Raw genomic sequence first — 20,132 nt, forward strand, 5'->3', positions numbered from 1 at the left:
ACAGTAATCCAGAGGAATGTCACAGTGTATGGTCAGGAACTTCTTGAACACTTGCAACCGAATCACCTCTTCTAATAATGCTGGTGCACTGGATCTAACAGTGAAAAAGAAAGCAGAGTATTATTGTTAAAACTGTAGGAGACATTGGAAGACAATTCCTTCAAACATTTCATATGTTAGTCAATGTTCATGAAATATTGAAACAAAGCCACTTTCAGCCAACAGTGGACGTAATACTTTCTTCACTGGCCACAGGTACTAACTTGAACATACTGGGAAATGGTTGATGAGTGTCAGTGAATGTGGTCACTAGAAGGTACTCTGGATCACATGCTGTGTGTGTGATCTATTTGTGTCTCAGTGGAGAGACAAACATTGCATATCAGATATTTATTTAGTATCCAAAGGTAACTTGTAAATTAGTCGGAATCACCGCCAGCACGAGATTCCCAAGTAATAATAAGTCATTCTTTATGAGTAAACGTTTGCTATGTCATTCCTTCGTCTAGTAATCTCTGGTGCCAACGTTACTCTGTTGTTATTCTGTGTAGTAATGTGTGAAAAAGGAAGAAGTCGAGATTCGAGCAGTGATTAGATACTTTGTGAAGACAGATATGAAAGAAAAGGAAATAGCGTGTTGATTTTCAGAACATCCTGAGGGAGTCTTCTCCTTCATTTTCAACTGTTGCCAATGGACAAACGAATTTAAATTTGCTCAGGACACCTTAGATGAAGATTCGTGCAGTGGTCTGACAAGATGTGCCACTACCCCAGAAATTATTGCAGAAGTGCATATAATTATGATATAGGATCCCCAACTGAAAAGGCATGACATTTCAGTAGATGTAGGGATGTCATCTAAATGGGCATATCATATTCTGACAATAAAACAGGATATGAAAAACCTATCTGCTAAATGCTTGTTGTGGCTCTTAGAGCAGGATTGGAAAGTGTCAGGACGAAAATGTCTGAACAATATTTCACCCATTTTCAAAGCAGCGAACAAGATTTCTTACGCCAGGATTCTGTGCTTGGAAAAGGATGGATGATGATTCCATTTTCCAACATTTACGGATTTCATAGTCGAATTCAAACCTGGAAAGGGTGATAGGGAACTTTTTTCCAAGGTGCGATCCACAATTTTTGTTTCCTCTGAAAAGCTTTTACTGTACTTTTCATCTCTCTAATTTTCAGGTATCTGCCAAGAAGTCTAAATCTAAGAGCTATGTTACCTCGTGAAGTTCTTGATAATACTGCCACGAAGATGATTTCAGAAACTGTCTACTTTGTCCAGAAGATTGCAGAATCGTTCCAAAGTTTTCTACGCCACATTATGTCTAGATGAATAATTATATCATCATGTTCAGAATCTAATATATTCAAAAGATTTCTCAACAATCAGTGACGTGTAGAAGGCTATTGAGTGTAATTTAGTACACATATTACAACTTTCATGACACTGTCAATCTTTAAAACGTTTGAATATAAAACGTTCTGCTGGATAATACAGTGACAAGGAATAAATTTTGGAAATTATTATATTTGTCCAAAGAACAATAAACCTGTTAGTCTTTCCAGTGATTGGAGACACCACATCTGTTGTTATAGCAACAAGGGAATAAAGGGATAAATTAAAGTTCATGAAGTGCCAGCGCTTTTACTAACTAATCCTTAACCGTAAGATCACAAAAAGATTATTCTAGTAAGTAGAAACTCTCCAAGACCGAAAATATCAGTGCTGTCATCGAATTAATGCAAAAAGTAATCACGTAATTGCAGGCCCTGACATAAATGAAATTCTAAATTTTTTAAAATCTGTTCAACACTTGTAGCAACTTTGGTCAGACAGTGGAAGTCTTAGAACAGAAGACATATATGGTGATTTATCTTCGTGACTGTCGAACAGGGATCTCGCAGCACTGATCAGTACTTTTCTAACTGAAAGTTCGTTTTTCGCTAAAACAGAAGACTTTATAAGAGGAAGTTCTTTTATCGCTAAAACAGAAGACTTTATAAGAGGCCATTGTCACAGTACTATCGTGATCAGCTGGCTTTGTAAAAATATTTTGTTGCTATTTTAATGTAGCTCTGAACTCTCGAACTGTGCTTTTTGTTAATTCAGAATTAACAGGAAAGTCGTAATTAAGTTAGTGCTATTTTTAGAAATATGACAATCTACATCACATTTCTTGGGAACTGGCGCACTACTATTACGCATTAAACATATGACTTTTCCTCTAAATTCGACAAAACAATACAGTTCCTCCCACTCACTGTTAAACCTGGTTGTTCTTCATCTTTTATCCATATTGTATTAAGAATAATCCATCACACACAAGAGAGGTAACTGAACGTATACTAACGTTTGCACTGTTTCAGAACGTGAAGGAGTACACACACACATGGACAGATGTGAATTTTTGCATCCTTCAACAAGTGCCACAAAACTTACACTGCAAGTGCTAGTGTAAAATGGCACTTGCGTCTGCACACTGACAAACGCCCCTACAGCTGTAGCGTTTGCGACAAGACACTCTCATAAAGTAGTCTCAAGTGGCATTGATGAACGCCCATACTCTTGTGACGTGTGTGGTACGTCATTCAGGAGGCACACTGGAACAAATACAGATGCACACTGCTGAACATCCATATAGCTGTAATGTGTATGTTAAAGACATTCACTCAAAGAGGGACCTCAGGGTGCACTTTTGGCTACATTCTGGGAGACACTATACAGGTGCTGCATTTGTTAAAAGAAATGTGAACTGAACCGAAGCTTGAGGAAACATCTACTTATTCATGAAAGGGAATGCCTATGTAGTGGTGGTGCGTGTATTAAAAGATTTATGACTGGCTGCAAACTGGAGACGCACTTACTTCCACACACAGGAAAGATTTGAAAGTGTACCTGTAAGTGCACATTGGCAAATAGTCCTGTTGCCATGGCTTGTGTCATACGACATTGAAGAGCAGACTTATGGTGCACGTGAAATATCGTGGTTAAGATAATTCTTATGATTGATTGTGCTGTAACAGTTCAGTTGGCTGGTGGGCTACCTAGAAACTTGTATAATACCGAAACCACGACATCAATGAAATCATAGTAAATAGAGTAGATAAATTACACTCATGGGGAGTGTTTAGGTGCTGCAGTAAATTGTCGTGCTGAAAAAGCTGCCTAATAACAACATCAAATCAAGTTGTTATAAACATATTTCACTAATGTTAATAACAGCTTTTGAGTGTATTTGTGCCAGATGGCATGATTATGTGGAGTTTTTGCCAAGGTCTACCCATAAGTGAGAGTATATGATAAGAATAGTGTGTAGAAAGAACAGCTTCTATAACCCCTTTATATATTACCCAGTTTCTGCATTTACACCATTGTGATCACTATGAGACATAAATGTTGGAGAAAGTAATATAAATTGGAATGTGAGGTTTTTGAACTTTGAGAGGATGCTCATTTCCATCGGCCTTGATGTTAATGTATGTAATGATTGGAAAACTGTTACTATTTCAGTATCACAGTAACTATCACAGTAACATGAAGACATATTTGTTATCATGTGATCAATAGTTATTTCACCATAATCTGTCATTGTTATGGATTTACTTATTTGTCTTAAAAGGTTGTAAATTTTCAACATGTTTATAAGTGTCATGGTGTATCTGCACTTGACTTTTGCATTTTTATTCAAATGCCCAACAATTGTTAGATAAACATATTTGTTTGCCATAGTAATTACTATTTTAAAATTTGCATTGAGCAGTTGGTTATGAGTATCACGAAATAAAGTATTGAAACTAGTAAATATGAAGTATAAAACATGAAAAAATACTGATTAGTTTTGCTACTTGTTATGGAATATCGAGCTCACGGTTGTACAATCTTTCAGTACCATTTGTAGACGAATATCAGTGTGAAATATAAACCAGATTTAGAGGGTGTTTTTCTGACCACTGTTTGTCATTCAGATAGTCTTCGCTAGACGTCTGTAAGGTCTACATGTACCTTTCTAAGTGCAACATGTCTCTCATAATCCGTTGCTCCATAAATGTTTTCATCCACTGCTTCATGACAGAGATGACATCATTTATGGTGGTGTAAGCAAGTTCACTCACTGGGATCTGTGACCAATGAGCTTCAACAATATGAATGTGTTACACATTAAACTTCTGCAGTCCCTAACAGCTAATTGTTTATAACTTATGTTTTTCTGAAGTTTCACTTTAAAATAACATTACTATAAGTAGCTGTGCCTAAATTTGACATGTGGAAATTTGCTCAACTTTTGGATCCTAAATGTATTCCTGATAGAAACTCAAACCTGTAAGTTGCTCCATTCAGTCCCTAAATATTCTGTAATACTGACAAGGGAACCTCCCCATCGCACCCCCCTCAGATTTAGTTATAAGTTGGCACAGTGCATAGGCCTTGAAAAACTGAACACAAATGAATCGAGAAAACAGGAAGAAGTTGTGTGGAACTGTAAAAAAATAAGCAAAATATACAAACTGAGTAGTCCATGGGCCACATAGGCAACATCATGGACAATGTGGGCTCAGGAGCGCCATGGTCCCGTGGTAGTGTGAGCAGCTGCAGAACGAAAGGTCCTTGGTTCAAGTCTTCCCTAGAGTGAAAATTTTACTTTCTTTATTTTTGCATAGTTATTATCTGTCCGTTCGTTCATTGACGTCTCTGTTCACTGTAATAAGTTTAGTGTCTGTGTTTTGCGACCGCATCGCAAAACCGTGCGATTAGTAGACGAAAGGACGTGCCTCTCCAATGGGAAGCGAAAACATTTGATCGCAGAGTCATAGGTCAACCGATTCCTCGACAGGAAAACAGATCTGATATATTCTATACGACACTGGTAACGGCATGTGCGTCACATGACAGGAATATGTTGTCGACCCACCTAACTTGTACACTTGGCGGATGGGTAAAAAGATTCTTCTACCTTCCCCGATTTAGGTTTTCTTGTGGATGTGATAATCACTCCCAAAAAAGTGATGAAAACATAAGAGTTTGTCACATAAACTGAAAATAAAAAAATAAACTTTTCACTCGATGGAAATTTGAACCGAGGACTTTTCGTTCCGCAGCTGCTCACGTTACCACGAGACCACAGCGCTCCTGCGTGCCCAGCCTCCTTGATGTTGCATATCTCCCATGAACTACTCAGTTTGTATATTTTGCTTATTTTTTCACAGTTCGACACAACTTCTTCCTGTTTTCTCAATTGATCTGTGTTCAGTTTTTCAAGGCCTATCCACTGTGCCAACTTATAACTAAATCTGAGGGGGGTGCGATGGGGAGGTTTACTTGTGAGAAATTGTATTCCACATTTAGAACATTAAGTGCAGGCAACGTCTTATGCAATGCATTTGTCAGGAGGACTGGGCTATTTTGTGGTCCATGTGTAAGTTAATGTAACTGTTCATATGCATAATTATACTGTGTGAAAACATTTTATGACACTTCTTTCCTCTTTTCTGCTGTACTGTCCCCGTTGGTATGAATTTCACTGGTAGTTTGATTATGAAATTTTATACGATTATAGGAACAGGAAACAGTGTATAGTGCACCACCAAGCAGCAAGCATCCCTTGGGAATAAAAGTGGTAGAATGGATATCAGGCATAAGTGTGTAATCTGTAAAAAGAAGTTAACTCGTATGGAGAATCTTAGAGATTCACGACTGGAATCAACCTGCAACGTGACTCTTGTGTATATGCGAGCAACATTTCCTATGCTTCTGCTGTGTGTAGCATGTCACTCAGGGAACAAAGCAACCTGAGAAATCATAGCTTGTGACATTATGACTGTGGTGTAACAGCTATGTCTGATTGGATAGTTGGCTAAAGGGATTCTTTCCTGGCACATTAATTCCTAGATAATGTGTCAACCCCAACATCATTGTTCTCACTATTAATATAAGGCTCAGATGAACTCCATTTGTTACTGCCAGTGTTGAGATGTTGCATTTAAATGCCGGATTAATACAAAAGCCTCATAATTACATCAAATTAAGTTATTGTAATAAACATGCGTCTAGAATGTCACTAACAGCTGTTTTATAGTTTTCGTTCAGGTGACATAGTTATGTGGAGTCTTTGTCAATTTCTGTACACACCTGAGATCAGGTGCCAGGGATAGTGCCTGTCTAAACACTATACATATACACCTGTTTGTGTAATTAGACCATCACGATCATTGTGAGGAATACAAGTTGTTGCAAATTGAATGGCTCTTAACCTACAGTGGAATGTGGAATCTATAACCGTTGACAGAAACTCACTTCATGACTCTACACTTTTCTCTGTTACCCATGGCTAGTTCGATCTCAAAATTCCCATGTCAGATATTATTAAGTACTTGAGAATTGTCATGATAAAATTAATTAGCAAAAACCAATCTTTCAGTCAATCATTTGTATTTTCGCATTTATTTACTAGTATAACATTAAATTAGGTTTCTGATGGGCCACCTGTGAACTTTGCTTCATGTAACCATGGAGACAAACCAGTACCTGACTATCACTGAGTCACTTCTGATTTTTATGTGTTCAAATAGTAACTGATGTGACTGCTAGTAGCTGGCTCCAATAACTTTACTCAACATTGTGAATATAATTGTATGATATCGCATCATATTGTGAAATAACTATCACTGAGCAAAACTGAGGTTTCCGCCTTGGTTGCAGTGGTCCTCCTCTGGATCTCCTGATTTATAGAAGTCATTGCCACCATGTCCAGAACCTGTGTCTCATTAAGTTGTAGTTATTTGCAATATTTATTTGTTTATTTTATTTTTCATGTCAGAAGCATTCGTACATCAAAGAGCTGTACAGTAACTCAGTTACAAGTCTCGTAATTATTTAAACAGAAATTATGCTATTAGTTTTATATGTATATGCCACGATAATTAAAAACAGAAGTATATATTGCATACGTATTAAAGTTTCCCAGGCCAAAGTTGGGCCACAGAGGTTATGTTGCCTGAAGCTTTGGCCAGATTTTTGGTAGTGCATGTAACTGGGCACTGACTGCTTTACAAAAGGTGGTCTGTAGTCTTTTCAACAGTACACTCATCTGTGTTGACTCCACTGCATGGAACCATGTGCATAGTTTGAATGTGCACCTTTTGACACCACTTCAAAGAGAGTTGAGCGTCTTCCAAATGGTCCACTTTTCTTTGTGGCTAGGGGCATTCTTTCATCTGTTACGATTAGTCTCTGATGTGCTGGCTTCTGGGGTGTCACTCCTGAAGTCTTAATTGCTCAGGTGGTTTTGTAGGCACCTTGGTTGTTTACGTAAGTCTTGGTTATGCAGGCTGGTGCATGAACAGGGGTGGGCTACCGATGTTATGGCTTTGATCCTCTCTTTCATGGCTGCTGAGGGCCTTCATATGTCTGGAGTTGCCCTTCCAGCAAGGCAGTATAGATTCTCTTGAGGTGTGGGACGGAGACAGCCTGTGGTGGTCCGTTGTTGCATTTTTCATTAAGAGCAACGTCTACAGTTGTTGAGTGACAAGATCGATACCACAAGGACAGACCTATTCTGCCATGAAGTAGCACAAGGCAAATGCAAATGTTTTTACTGACCTTGTCTGTAACTCCAAAGTTTTCTTATGACCCTCATACCTCACTGTTTCAGGCACTCACTTTCTGGTCGGTAATTATTCAATGCTTCTTATGGGTGCATGCTCGGCCCAGAGAGACCTCAAGATATTTATTGGCTGTGCAGTGTTCCACACACAAGAAAATACCCACAAGAAATACTGAAGGAGCATACAGAATTTAGACACCAATACTATTTCAAAAACTTTATTGAACTTTTAGAACACAAAAATGGATAAATCGGAAGTAACATATGCAACAACCGAAGACAAGCGTGGCAAATTTTAGTTAAAGAAATAATATCTCTGTTTATCCGCAAAAACTTTGAAAACATTTAGTGTCAAACTATTGTCAGACTGTCATTAACGTATTATTTTCAATATATTTAGCACCTTATCAAAACACTGACGGTTATAAGACACTTCACTAACGACATAATACGGAGGTTACATCAAATGTTTCCAGCCCAGTGCCTTTCCAAACAGTTTTTCAATGTGTTGCTCCACTGAGCTCCTTCAGTAGGTATAGCACGAACACCGGTACATTAGTAGTGGCATTATTTCATATGGATTGTTACAGCCAAGGAAAAAGAAAATAATTGAGGAATTCAGAAGTTGGCATCCATAAACGCAATTGTAGCATTAGAGATAACTCACCACAATACTGGTGATGTGTCGTATACCATGACATAAACAAAAATAAAAATAGAAATTCAGCGTAGATGTTTACAGAAGTGAGTATCGAATAAGACTCGTAATATGTTGTTTTTTTTTTCCTTTTCTTTTCGTATTATACAAATAGTTGTTTTGATACATATCAGCGAGTTATGTGTATCACACTGGGTATTACTCCTTCATCCAAGATCCCACATTAATTTCTGTCTAATTACGTTTCCTTCAGTGTCAGTCGAAATGCAAATGTAATGACTGGATGAGTTGCAGACCTTTTAACCTTGATTCTTCCATCAGTAAAAGGAGACAACATCGATATACCCGGGAACTGAGTGGCGAGTATGGACACCAGGGCAGCAGCATGCTGCTTCTGCATAACATGGCTGGATGCACCTGTGGCCTTACTGATGCAAGGCAGAAGTCAGCTCAGTGGCACTGTGTATACTGTAAACAGCTCCAGGAGACCAACAAGAGCGAGCTAATGCCCTGTGTTGAGCCCAGGACACTTGGAGGTCGCGAAGTGTTAGATTATGGCACCCCAGTAGAGCCCCCCCCCCCTCTCAGCAGCACCAGTTCTACACTTGACACCATCAACTCGTCTTTCCATAGCTGATGAATGTGGTGTGTGAGGTTATTACTGCTCAGACAAAGATGGGACCAACAGCTAGTGTGGAGACAGTAATGGCGCCAGCTGAAGTTCGAAGTCCAAGAACCACAGCTGCTATCAGATAACTGGGAGCTTATACGCTTGCCGAGCCCATGTGTGTTGTGACAGGAGCACGCTTCCCATCGCAGCAGGAGAAGTGTGGCATTGTGCAGCTGCATGAAGTATTCCAATCCAAAGCTGCTGCGCTTCACAATGCTACAGCAGCATTATTTCATTAGTGGTGGGGCCACACACCTCTTGGATGGTTGCGAATTCTTAGCTGCGTTTGATGCCATAACCGTTCCTCCGCTCCCTCCTCCAAATTTCTGATACCAAAATGTAATGGTGGATCAGAAGCTTTACCATCATTATCAATGTCACTCTCAATAAAATTGGGAGGATGTAAGAATAAAAATATGGCCCATCTGAGTGAGCATGCCATACCTGTCCAGTCCACATATACGTTGCTGTGTATGTTATGACATAGAGTTATGTAATTATAAAGAAGAGAAAGAAGGAGAACTTCAGAAATTAGTGATGAGAAGAATGGAGGCATTTAGGGGAAGAGTAAGCTCTGAAAACTTGCTTCCTGTAATTAATTCTTGAAAGTGCAGCATAAGCTGATGATGAGAGTGACATAGTTCAACTTAATTAATATGAGATAAATAGAAGGAGTGTGTTTTATATGATGAATGTTGATGTATGTCTCTCTTGGAACACTAACAGAAAAAGTAACTCAGAGCTGGCATGTAGTGTAGCATTGTAGAGATTGTGGTAGTTCAATCGTTTCAGTGTGCAGTAATTTTTGCACATCTTCATTTCAGCATTGGACAGAAAGAATGCAGTGCTTGATCACTGAGTTGACACCAAAAGTGCTATGCCAGTGGCAGAGGAAGCAGTTTACCGTATGCTTATCCATAGTTGTCCAAATTGCTACAGAGACATGTGAGATGGAATTGTTTCTCAGGGTAACAGATGTGGGAGGATGCCCATGGGACATACTTTCAACCTGTCCATATTTTCGGAAAGTAGGACCGCATTCAATATGCTGAGTGTATGACTCATTGATACCTATCACCACCTGCTGTGAGCAGTGATGCTCAAACAGAACGATTGGAAACACAAAACACTGGGATACTGCTAAAGGAGTCTCAATGTGATATCTCAGGGCTGACCTTTAACCTTACAGCAACAATAACAGGGACTACTGCAACGAATCTTACATATCATCCACTGTATCTACCTGATTTATCTCGTAAACCTTTCTAAATACTGTCAGTGTAAGACATAACCTGTGTGAATAATACCTTTGTTACCACCATACATAGTTCTCTAAACAAGATTATAGTCACACAGAGTGAGCACATCAGTGCAGAACAGACGTTTCAGCACATTCAACAGCTCCGCAGAGGGAACTGTCACCAGGTCATTGTAATGGGAATCTCGACATTGAGAACTTTTTTAATGCTGGTCATCGTTAGTGTGGTCTATGTCCTTCGTCAGCAGAGAACAGTCCACCTATCTAACCACCCATTACAGTGCCTACAAACCAAATATGTCGACCACAAGCTTAGAACACTCAAGATGTACCAGTCTTCAGATACCAAGTGATGGAATGTGCAGGGAAGGGGAATACAAAATGTAGGAAGTGTAAATAAGGATGTGAGATATAAGCCACCATGTGTTCAGGGAAAAATGTGCACACTGCAGTATCATGTTGTTTTAGTAATACACAGGCTCATCAGCAGCCTGAAATTTGGAGGACTGAATTCACGTTAGGGGGTAGGAAACTGTTGCACAACATCACCATTGACGACATCACCATTGACGAACTTCTGCAGTGGGGAGCTAAAATAAAAATGGTATAGCTTTCTTCAACACAACGGTAGTAGGCTGGGTTGCTTCATGCTGTGGCACAAAGCCATGCTTCCATAGCTACTTTATGGGAAGTTTGCTCCTGTCACAACACACCCAGGCCCAACTATGTGAAGCTGTTGGTCTATAAGCCACAAATTATGGTTCTAGGTCTCAAACGAGTACCACTGAGACGAGGCCAGCCCCTGGGTGTTATCACGTGTCACTCTGGCTGATTCCAAGTGTCTTGGCTTAAATGTGCCATTTTTTGAGCCTTGCTGGTTGGTAAAAGCTGTCTAAAGTATGCAAATGTTCAGCCGCAAGGTCGCAACCTACCAAGCTGACTTCAGCCATGCATTGGCAACTCTGCGTTTACTGCCACATGTGTTATGCTGAATGTCCACGCTTTCCACATTTTTCCTGCTTAGGTGTGCCTAATAAAGAATGTTGCTATTGAATGAACACTTTTAACTTCCCACTCGTCCAGTATTTGAAGATTGCAACCCAGAGATCAAGCACACACTGCTATGGGGCAGAAGTTGCTTTTCTGGCTAGCACTGGTGTCAGTGTTGATTGCCACTCTGCTATGGCGTTACATCAGTTACATTGTAAAAACTTCTACAAAACATCTTTGTTCATTGTGCCATCGTCATGAAGTAGCATTCCACCATCACACTATCTCCACGGGATTCCCCCATTGCCAAAAACAATCACAAGGGGAAGCTGGCATTTTTGTGGGATAGATTCAGGTGAAACTTCACAGATACATAACTGGAAACAATCGACTCCTAGTTGGGGCTATATCTCGGGAAGACAGATTCTGAAAGATATTGTGAGTGAACAGTTCAATAGGCTGTGTCCCAAGATGAGTATAATGATACTGGCAGACACTTGACGGTTAAACGTTTGTGGCTGTAATCAATCATGTAACTATGTGTCATCTTTAAAACCCTCACATACAGTTATTAATCTGATGTACAGGGAGTTGAAGTACGAAAATTTTAATAACAGTATGGCGACGATATTTGTCATTGCTTTGATATACCGTACGTATTTCTCTGTGTATTTCATTGTTCTTCAATTCTTTCCCGCAGCTGTGGTTGTTCTGTAACTGTAAATACTAATATGTTGTTAGTACTTGTAAAGTTTCGCTTCCTGGTTCTTAACTAGAAAATACACGTGATAATTTCGTTGTAACAACGGCTGAACAAATTGGGGAGGACTGAACTGTTAAAGATTTGCAAAAGCTTACTACATTTTTGTTAAGCTTACTACATTTTTGTTACAATCAGGTAATAGATACTAGAAATGTATTAATTATTTAATAGGCCCCTCATACGCCGAGCTGTATTGAAACCACTGACATACTATACATTATTGTAGCTGTTTTCTTCGGTAGTCATAGACGTAATGTTGGGTGCCTTTGGTCCAAATGTGTTCTCAGGTGACAGTCACGGAGCATGATGTTTGACAGCAAACATTTTACTAGTGCAATCTGTTACTTGCCGCTCATAGAAAAAATACATTACCACAATAACTACATTTCTGTCTTTTTATTCAAAGCTGACGGCCGCACACAAAATTTATGAAAGATTTGTACACTTCACTTCTCTATAAGCATCGCAGCTGCATAATACTTGTGTACAAGTCTGCTGTCCAGAAAGCATTACACACTTAGAGCCATAATCATGTCACGACTTTGACGGGGAGTAGCCTTAGCAGTCCGCCACTGTTAATTTTAACCAAAGGAGCGATTACACTGTAGCTACGAGCAACACCTAGTGCAAGCGAATGTATTTAAGAATCATTCCTGCATAGCAGAATTGTATGAAATAATATTGTGAAGGAATGAAAACGTTGCAAGCGCGCGAATGTAGCCCTGTGTGGTTCAAGAGAACTTGTGATACTGACCGTTGTGTTTGACTTCCATTTCCAACAGTGCAAGCATGCATACATATTTATGCCAGAGTAATTTGTTCTAATTGGAAGGAGTGCGTTATAGTGCTACCTTCCCTGGCCAGGTGGGAATCTCTTGTGCTGTTTAGTAGATGTAGGCAGCTGGGCCCCATAGGTATTTCGTTGTGTTGAGGTTATGCTTTAAGACGATTTATGTGCAATGAAGTCTGTTGCCGTAAAAGAAAGTACTCTAAAAATTGTACATGATTACAGACAAAGAGAAATCATATGGAAAGTCGCATCTAAAGCCCATTTTTGTAAAAATTAGACTTGCGATGACCTTAGCGTCAATATGAGCTTGACCTTGCCAGGAACTAAAACGAAGACATGAAGTCCCTAGTCGTACTACTGTAAGAAAAAAAATCTCGTAGTAGCAAAAAAAAAAAAAAAAAAAAAAAAAACGTTGAAGAAAATCCCTATAAATTTATGAAAAGTGCACATGGAAACTGTGGATGGTTATTCTCTTGTCAAGGGTGAGTGTGTATCCTGAATCCTTCCTGGTCATGCTAACAAAGTTTTATGAATTTATTTGTAAAAGTATAGACAGTGTAAATTAAAATGTCCTGTGGTGCCTCTCCTGCTCCAAGTCGGACCGTTTCACGTCCTACCCCCTTAAGACGAATAAACAGCACAACAACTGATGAGTCTGACATGTGAACAAAAGAAAAGATAGGGCAGGTGGAACTCCTCAGTAAACTACAAGGAACCGAAGTGGAGGACATTGGTGACGCAAAAACCTCAAACCTGGGAAAATAATTTTCGTTCTAATGGATTCTGGAGTCTATACCAGTCGCAAATTTGTCGAGCCTGAGGATGTTGGTCTAATCTTTATTGACTAAAGTTGTGTAAACAACTTCTTTATCAAATAATATACGAATCATAGATTGAAAGTCAAGTACGCTTAACAAAACAACCAAGAAATTCCTTGTATTTTCCCAGTTTCAGGAATAATCACTGAAATAGTTTACTGTGAAATACATAACTAGTTCAATCTGGCCCAAGTCGCTAGTTGCCAGTAATGCTAATCTTATCGCTGCAGTTTCCCAAGCAGAAAGTCTAATATGTTTCTGACTCTCTACTGAAATTTCCAAACAAAGCAATGTCATTACTATATATTTATCGTACGTCTGTTATTTAGATAAGTAATTTACCCATAATGGCCTTCGTATTTTCTATTTCTGTCGCCTTTCATCACAATAAACGCAGCACATATTGCCGAGCAAAGAAATGGTTGCATAGCTAGTTGAACAATGAGGCAATTGGTGGAAAAACAGCGCACTCACGTCCAGTGTGTTTAACCCACATATTTTTCCATTCGTATTGTTCCGTACATTATTGGAAGAGGAAAGAAGGATCATATGGACATAATCTTAATGTGCGGAAGGCATTTTTGGAGCGTAATTCGAATTGCTTTTTCTTATAACATTATTTGTTGTCATATTTTCGTTAGTTTCGAGAAAAATTATGTTTCGAATATCTGCTACATATTATAAAGATGTGTAAGGGATAGTAATAGTATTCGATTTATCAGGCTTTTCCTCGTCACAATTTTTTTATTCGATTTTTATTACTGTGATCTCCACCAAAAATGTAGTGCTTGTACAACTGGCCTCATAACAGCAGCCAATACTCAAAGGTGTGTAAGTATAAAACTCAAAGTTAATTACACAGTGGAAAATGGTTCACTAGAAAATTGTCTTTCAATTAACATTTTGTATACGGCACTCCGCACATTAATTCAACTGCGAGCAGTATTAGAATCTGGGGTACAAAATACAAGTATTAACAACCAGGACCTCAAGCACATCCAAATGCCTAGACACAGTTTAAAATATCTTGGGTAACAGTTTATTTGAAGCAACTTTCATACCATACGTGGCGCACTGTATTTCAATTTAGCGGAAACGTGTAAAACAATTACCAGAGTACAAATCATCTGTTTAGATAAAAACTATATTTTGTTACTGCAGAAATCCGTCCACTTATAAAGCGTCCTATGATCCCACATTCTGTTCACAGTACTTCATGTAATAATTCAAGAAATTTTTGCGTGTGTTAATAAACGTATAATCTCGTTTTATTTCTCCTGTTCCTTTTCTTTACTTCATATCTAAATAAACACAAGTTCTTTTACGCAGTCACATTTCACGCCTCATGCCGCGTTCACTCACAACAATGACTCTCCACACCTCTATCGAGCCTGCTTTGATATGGCTTCACCTAGTAACCTACCGAAATACGAGAGCAGTTTGAAAAGCTCACAGATGGTTCAAATGGCTCTGAGCACTATGGGACTCAACTGCTGTGGTTATCAGTCCCCTAGAACTTAGAACTACTTAAACCTAACTAACCTAAGGACATCACACACATCCATGCCCGAGGCAGGATTCGAACCTGCGACCGTAAAGCTCACAGAGTTTAGGGATATCACCTGAACAGGTATATCATATTCTAATAGTGGAACTGGATATGAGAGAATTATCTGCCAGATCGGTGCCACGACTCTTAATTCTGGATCAGAATGGCAGTGTCCGAACAATATTGAATCCATTTTCCAAGCAACTAACAACATGATTTGCGCTTGTATGTGACCAAAGATGAAATCTGGTTCTCTACTATATATGCACCAGAGACAAAAAGCGACAAAGCAGTGCAAACATGTTGATTAACCACCACCAACGGAAGCAAATGCAGTATGGTCGGCCAGAAATATTATGACGTAAATTTTCTGGGATTCAAGAAGGATTCTGCTGCTAGATTATGTTCAAAGAGTTCAAACAATTACACAACAATACAACACTAATTTTCTAGACCAACTACAGCAACAGATTCGCGTAAAATGCCAGATTTGACAAGAAAGAAAGTCATCTTTCATTAAGGCAATACACGATCACACCCAAGTGCCGTTTCCATGGCAAAAGTATATGAACTAAGATACAAATTAACACACCTCTCTTATTCGCCTGATTTAGCTCCATCAGACTTTCATCTCGTCCCCAATCTCAAAATTTTCTTCGGTGATGGAGATTTTCTTCAAAGTAAAAACTGACAACTGAACTTGACGGTTTATTTTCCAAGACTGGAGGAATATTAAGTTTTGTGATGGGATCAATGCACTGGAACATCGCTGGGCAAGTTCATTAATGTACATGGAGACTACATTGAAAAATTTTAAAAAAATCATTGAGCTAATTCGTTTCTTTATATTCCCTTCCCAGAAATTTTGATGTCACCCTCGAAGTTTGTAATAGAAAGACTGAAATATTGTTTCAAATAGCAGCAAGGATATAAATATTCAAACAGACTGTGTTGTCCATATAAATCACACTTCTTGAACAAAAGATGAGCCCATGTATACTATAAAGAAAAGAGAAAAAAGGACAGTCCTGGGGTGAATATTAAACATAAAAGGTTGTTTATGATTATTCTTTATTTGTAATAAAAATTGTTCCAGTTATTTAGCAGTGGAAGCTTTTGTAGATAATGTGTTTGACTTGCTAATTAAAATATGTACTTTAGGTTAGCACAAATTTCATGAAATGTAATAGCCTCAGAAAAGAACCCATATTCGTGTGACTAGCGTGGTGACCAATGTTACATAGGTCCAAGCGGCTGTTGGTGCTCAGAATCTGATACACTACTGGCCATTAAAATTGCTACATCAAGAAGAAATGCAGATGATAAACGCGTATTCATTGGACAAATATATCATACCAGAACTGACATGTGATTACATTTTCACTCAATTTGGTTGCATAGATCCTGAGAAATAAGTACCCAGAACAACCACCTTTGGCCGTAATAACGACCTTGATACGCCTGGGCATTGAGTCAAACAGAGCTTGGATGGCGTGTACAGGTACAGCTGCCCATGCAGCTTTAACACGATACCACAGTTCATCAAGAGTAGTGACTGGCGTATTGTGACGAGCCAGCTGCTCTGCCACCATTGACCAGACGTTTTCAGTTGCTGAGAGATATGGAGAATGTGCTGGCCAGCGCAGCAGTCGGACATTTTCTGTATCCAGAAAGGCCCGTACAGGACTTGCAACATGCGGTCATGTATTGTCCTGCTGAAATGTAGGGTTTCACAGGGATCGAATGAAGGGTAGAGCCACGAGTCGTAACACATTTGAAAAGTAACGTCCACTGTTCAAAGTGCCGTCAATGCGAACAAGAGGTGACCGAGACGTGTAACCAATGACACCCCATACCACCACGCCGGATGATACGCCAGTATGGCGACGACGAATACACGCTTCCAATGTGCGTTCATTGCGATGTCGCCAAACATGGATGCGACCATCATGATGCTGTAAACAGAACGTGGATTCATCCGAAAAAATGATGTTTTGCCATTCGTGCACCCAGGTCCTGTCTGTGATGCAGTGTCGAGGGTAACCTCAGCCATGGTCTCCGAGCTGATAGTCGATGCTGCTGCAAACGTCGTCGAACTGTTCGTCCAGATGGTTGTTGCCTTGCAAACGTCCCCATCTGTTGACTCAGGGATCGAGATTTGGATCCGTTACACCCATGCGGATAAGGTGCCTGTCATCTTGACTGCTAGTGATACGAGGCCGTTGGGATCCAGCACGGCGTTCCGTATTACCCCCCTGAACCCACCGATTCCATATTCTGCTAACAGTCATTGGATCTCGACCAACGCGAGCAGCAATGTCGCGATACGATAAACCGCAATCGCGATAGGCTACAATCCGACCTTTATCAAAGTCAGAAACGTGATGGTGCGCATTTCTCCTCCTTACACGAGGCATCACAACAACGTTTCACCAGGCAACGCCGGCCAACTGCTGTTTGTGTATGAGAAGTCGGTTGGAAACTTTCCTCATGTCAGCACTTTGTAGGTATCACCACCGGCGCCAACCTTGTGTGAATGCTCTGAAAAGCTAATCACTTGCATATCACAGCATCTTCTTCCTGTCGGTTAAATTTCGCGTCTGTAGCACGTCATCTTTGTGGTGTAGCAATTTTAATGGCCAGTAGTGAATATTCAAAATATTTACGAACAATTAAAGGCATGCAGAAGGTGATCAAATGTAATTTACCACAGAGGTTGCAACTTTCTTGCCATGGTCAAACTAAAACCTTTTCACATAAGGGTGTCTGATGGGTACTACAGTGATAAGGAAGTAATTTTGGAAATGATTCACCTTTAGCACAAAGAGCAAGAAACCATTTAGCCTTTCGAGCAACTATTTCAGTGAGTGAGAAGTTGCTACGTTTCGCAAATATCTGGAATGCAATAAACATATCTTCTTCTCTAGTACATTTATGAAGTTGCAGCACTTTTAAACTCTTCTTCATAATCATAAAATCATGAAAGAGCATTATAATAAATAAATTCGACTCTCCAATATCTGAAGTATCTGTGCTTTCATCAAACCAAAGCGAACAATATTCAAATGATTGAAGGTCCTGATATAAGTGAGGCGTTAATTTTTTAGAAATCTGCTCAACATGTCTAGCAACAGTTTGGTGAGACAGTTGAAGTCCCTTTATAGAAGACAATAATTCCAGATTTGTCTGTGTGCCTGTCAAACAGTGATCCACAGCACTGATCACTTCTCCATTAACTGGAAGGTTTTATCCTTTTTGCTAAAACATAACAGACTTTATAAGAGGCCATTATCACGTTACTATTTTGATTATGTATGAACACACTTTGCCATAATGTTAACGGTATGTTTTGGTAAATTCAGAATTAACAGGAAACCAGAGGTTGAAAATACCGCTTCAGTTGTTAAGTACTTTTATTATCACATAACCGGTTTCGAGCTCTTATAAGTACATCTTCAGGTGTCTTAACTTGGTGCTGTGTTCCAAGAGCGCCGCGGTTGACGTAAACAAGGCGCGGTGTGCTATCCACAAGCGCCACTTCATGCTTTGTGCTCGTAGGTAGCACATTGACGTAAACAAGGCGCGGCGTGCTTCCCATGAGCGCCACTTTGTGCTTTGCGCTCGTAGGTAGCACATTGACGTAAACAAGGCGCGGTGTGCTACCCACGAGCGTCACATTATGCTTTGCGCTCGTAGGTAGCACATTGATGTAAACAAGGCGCGGCGTGCTACCCACGAGCGCCACTTCATACATTGCGCTCGTAGGTTGCACATCGCGACTTGTACACGTCAACCGCAGCGCTCGGTGGTTCCTAGGGGACTTAACTTCCGAGGTCATCAGTCCCCTAGAACTTAGAACTACTTAAACCTAACTAACCTAAGGACATCACTCACATCCATGCCCAAGGCAGGATTTGAACCTGCGACCGTAGCGGTCACGCGGTTCCAGACTGTAGCACCTAGAATCGCTCGGCCACCCTGGCCGGCCGCGCTCGGTGGTCACAGCACCAATTTACAACACCAGAAGATGGGCGAATAAGAGCCCAAAACTGGTCGTGTCGTAATAAAAGAACTTTACAACTGAAGCGGTATTTTCAACCTCTGGTATAATGCTCAGTTGCGGTTTTCCTCCAACAGGATTGTTTGTATTAACAGGGAGGTCTCATGTTACTGCACCTACACCCACAAGCTCTTGCACTATACTGGATAGAGCCAAAAACGTTGCATAGGAGGAAGTTTTGGTACAAACAATGATGTTCCAAATGTGACTGTATTGTTTGTGGCAAAACTTTGTTGGCGTTATAGTGAATCTGTCTCCAAATCCTTACAATTGAAGTCTAATATTTATTCAGGTATAGAAGCAGTACAGCTTTCAGTGCATTTTCTTCTGAACTTTGATTCAACGTAAGAAATCGTCAGAATAGAAATTTGCTTATGAAGGGCACCAGCGGAACGTATTGCAGGCACGATAGCACCCTGGGGTGCCATACTGGACAGCTCTGCTTTATAGCATTTTCAGGAAAGTTGTTCATTCGTTTTGTTACCAAAGAAATCTTCTTGGTGGTATAGCTATGAGAAACGTCTCACATGTCCCAACGTATCAGTGAGCTACAAGAAAAGGAATTTCTGATGTTAAATGTCTGCCACACACTTTACAATTGCTTGTGGGGTATGGATGTAGATGTAGAAGTTTGTAAGGTATGCATTAGAGTCCTGTGGTTCTTATCAGGCAGGATTTTACGTTTGGTGGAACAGTTATTGTGGGTGTGTTTTCACGTCATTTCACTTCGCAATAACATCACTATCAATGAATTTGCCAACATTTAACTTCTTGTGAATACTGTTTGCCAAATTTACCGTCTTGCAACTTTTGAGACCTAAAATAAGCCTTCACATGAACTGAAATGTTTCTGTTGTTTCTTGGAACAGTACAAAAAATAATATTGATTCAAGTCTCTGTGATACTGATTCATAACTTGTTTGCAGAATGTGTCTTATGTCACTCATTCATGAGGATCTTTTG

At 39.7% G+C, this 20,132-nt stretch overlaps 1 protein-coding gene across 1 annotated transcript in view; it reads left to right on the plus strand.

Moving 5' to 3' along the window:
- LOC126210361 (zinc finger protein 501-like) overlaps positions 1-20,132 on the plus strand; it is a 131,487-nt gene that overhangs the window by 109,885 nt on the left and 1,470 nt on the right. The window lies entirely within an intron of this gene.

The sequence above is a fragment of the Schistocerca nitens genome, chromosome 10, assembly GCF_023898315.1.
Source record: "Schistocerca nitens isolate TAMUIC-IGC-003100 chromosome 10, iqSchNite1.1, whole genome shotgun sequence".
Lineage (NCBI taxonomy): Eukaryota > Metazoa > Arthropoda > Insecta > Orthoptera > Acrididae > Schistocerca > Schistocerca nitens.